Raw genomic sequence first — 3,661 nt, forward strand, 5'->3', positions numbered from 1 at the left:
TAGAGTCTTTAGGTTTTTCTCTATATAGGATAATGTCATCTGCAAACAGGGACAGTTTGACTTTGTCTTTTCCATTATGGATGCTCTTTATTTCTTTCTCTTGCCTTATTGCTCTGGCTAGTGCATCCAATACTATGTAAAACAGGAGGGTTGAGAGGGGTCAACCTTGTCTTGCTCGTGTTCATAAGGATACAGCTTTCAGGTTTTCTCCACTTAGGATGATATTGGTAGTGGGTTTGTCATATATAGCTTTTATTGTGCTGAGATACTTTCCTTCTATATGTAATTTGCTCAGAATCTTTATCTGAAGGGATGTTGTCAAATGATTTTTCTGCATCTATTGAGATAATCATATGAATTTTCTACTTGATTTTATTGATGTGGTGTATCACATTTATCGACTTGCATATGTTGAAACATCCTTGCATCCCTGGGATGGATCCCACTTGATAATGGTATATAATTTTTCTGATGTGTTACTGTATTCTGACTCCTATAATTTTGTTGAGGGTTTCTGTGTCTATCTATGTTCATCAGAGACATTGGACTGTTTTTGTTGTTGTATCTTTGTCAGGTTTTGATATCAGGGTGATTCTGGCTTGATTGAATGAGTTTGGGAGAATGGCCTCTGTTTCAACTTTTTGTATAGTTTGAAGAGAACTGGTATTAATTCCACTTTAAAGGTTTGGTAGAATTCAGCATTAAAGCCACCTGGTACTGGGTTTTTCTTTGTTGGGAAACTGCTGATTTCTGCTTTAATCTTGCTACATGTTATTGGTCTGTTCCAGTTTCCTATGTCTTCTTGGTTCAATCTTGGTAGTTTGTCTGTATCTAGAAATTTATCCATTTCTTCCTGATTTTCAAACTTGTTGGCATATTGTTTATAATAGTCTCTAATTATTCTTTATATTTCTGTGCTATCAGTTGTAATGTCTCCTTTTTAATTTCTGATTTTCGTTTGTGTTTTCTCTCTCTTTTTTAAGTTAACTTAGCTAATGGCTTGTCTATTTTGATTATCTACTCAAAAAACCACTTTGTTTCATTGATCTTTTGTATCATTTCTTGAGTCTCTTCATTTAGTTCTGCTCTGCTCATAATTACGTCTTTCCATCTACTAATTTTGTGTGTGGATTGTTCTTGTTTTTCTAGTTCTTTGAAGTGCAGCATTAGTTTATTTCAAATCTTTCTCTTCATTGATGTAATCATTTATTACAACAAACTTTCTCTTAGTACTGCTTTTGAAATATCCCATGGGTTTTGGTATGATGTGCCTCTTTTTTCACCAGTTTCAAGAATTAATTTATTTCCTGTTTAATTTCTTGTTGGACTCAGGTCATTCAGTAGCACGTTGTTTAATTTCTATGTATTTATGTAGTTTCCAGAGTTTCATCTGTTTTTGATTTTTAGTTTTAATCCCTTGTGGTCTGAAATATACTTGAAGTGATTTTAATTTTTAAATTTTTTTGAGTTTTGATTTGATAGATGTTGTCTATCCTGGAGAATATCCCATGCGCTGTTGAGGAGTATGCCTGTTCTGCAATTGTTGTCTGAAATGTTCAGTAGGTATCTGCCAGGTCCAACTTGTCCAAAGTGTAGTTTAAATCCTCTGTTTCTCTATTTGGTGACTGGATGATCTTTCCAATGCTGAGAGGGGAGTCTTCAGGACCCCTACTACTATCTTATTGGGGTCTATCTCTTTTGTTTTAGGCCTACTAGTGTCTGTGTGCTCTGGTGTTGGGTGACTATATATTTATGATAGTTATGTCTTCTTGCTGGAGAGATCCCTTTATCATTATTTCATGGCTTTCTTTGTCTCTTTTTATTGCTTTAGTTTAAAGTCTATTTTACCCAATATAAGAATAGCTACTTCTGCTAATGTTTTGGTTTCCATTCATGTGGTATATCATTTTCATCTCCTGCACTATTAGTCTATGTGTTTTTATGGTAAGTAGAGTCTCTTGAAGACAGAATAGAGTTAGGTCTAGTTTGTTAGTCACTCTGTGCCTTTTCAATAGAAAGTTTCGTACATTTACATTTAGCATTGCTATTGAAAGGTATTGTCTAACTCATGACATTTTATTGATTTTCATTTGGATGTTTTAAATAACTTTTGTTATTTTCCCCTCTTTTTATTGTTTGTCTTTGATGTTTGTTTGTTTGCTAGTTCTCGAGGTGGTAAGATTTAGTTTCTTTTTCTTTCTCTTTTGCAGTTTTGTTCTACCAGTGCATTTTATTATTTCTTTTGTATTAGTGGTAGTGATTATTATTTTTGTAATCCAGATCAAGACTCTCTTGACAATCTTGTAAGGTTGGCTATATGGTGATGAACTCCTGCAGTTTTTATTTTTCTGTACAATATACAATCTTTCCCTCGTTTCTGAGTGATAGCCTTGCTGCATATAATATTCTTGGCTGGCAGTTCTTTTCTTAAGTGTTTTGAATATATCATCGCATTCTCTTCTGGTCTATAGAGTTTCTGTTGAGAAGTCTGCTGTTAGTGTGAAAGGGTTTCCCTTATAGGTGCCTTTATGCTTTTCTCTTGCTGTTTTTAAGATTCTTTGTTTTGTCTTTGAGCTTTGCCAGTTTTGTTATAATGTGTGTCAAAGAAGAACGTTTGGGATTGAAACTGTTTGGGGATCTTTGCACACCCTTGATCTGAAGTTTTCTATGTGCCCCTATTCCTGGGAAGTTTTTAATTATTATTTCATTGAATAAGTTTTCAATGTACTTTCCATTCTCCTCCCCTTTTGTAACACCTATGATTGAATGTGCACTTACAGTTGTATGCTAATTCTATGTTTTCTTCATTTTTTAAAATTCTTTTTTCCTCTTTTTTTTTTTCTTGGTCCTAGTGGGTTATTTCAAAAAGACCATCTTCAGGATCAGAAATTCTTTCTTATGCTTTTTCTAGCCTGCTGCTTAGTGTATCAGTTGTGTTTTCTGTTTTCTTGAGTGAATCTTTCAGTTCTTTGAGTTCTGCTACATTCTTTTTAAGATATTAATTTTTTTGAAAATTTCCTACCTCATATCCTAGATATTTTTTTCTTGTTTCATTATGTTGTTAACTGACTCTACTTGTATTTCAGTGAGTTTCCTTAAGATTGTTGCTTCGAATTCCTCTTTAGTCATTCCAGGTGTTTCCTGCTCTATAAGAACTGATACTTAAAAATTTCTGTATTCCTCTAGTGGTGTCATATTTTCTTGGATTTTTAATATTTCTAGTATCTCTATATTGATGTTTGGTCATCTGGTTGAGCACTTGCTTCCACTACTCTGGGCGGGGTTTGAGAGAGACTTCCTTTTCTTTTCCTGGTCTCTGCTAGTGCCTCTCCTTTTGTGTTAATGCAGTCAACTGGGTGTCAGGCCACCTGCACTGTGGCTGTGGCTGCGACTGTGGTGGAAGACTGCCCTTGCAGTGGCAGTGGCTGTGGTGTACCACCCACATGGAACTGTGTTTTAGTGTTTCTGCCTTCTCCCAGGTGAGTGGGTTTGCCTGTGGCTTCTGCCTAGACCCTGTGGGCATCTCCCTTCTGCTGGGCTTGGGGGTCTGCCCATGGCTCCTGCCTAGGACCCTATATGTGCTCCCGCCTTCTGCCCAGCAGTGGGAGCATTATTTCTTATACTTTGATGATGTTAAACAAAATTTAAATAAAGCTATTAG

The sequence above is a fragment of the Galeopterus variegatus genome, unplaced genomic scaffold (genome assembly GCF_000696425.1).
Source record: "Galeopterus variegatus unplaced genomic scaffold, G_variegatus-3.0.2 Scaffold10095, whole genome shotgun sequence".
NCBI classification, from domain to species: domain Eukaryota; kingdom Metazoa; phylum Chordata; class Mammalia; order Dermoptera; family Cynocephalidae; genus Galeopterus; species Galeopterus variegatus.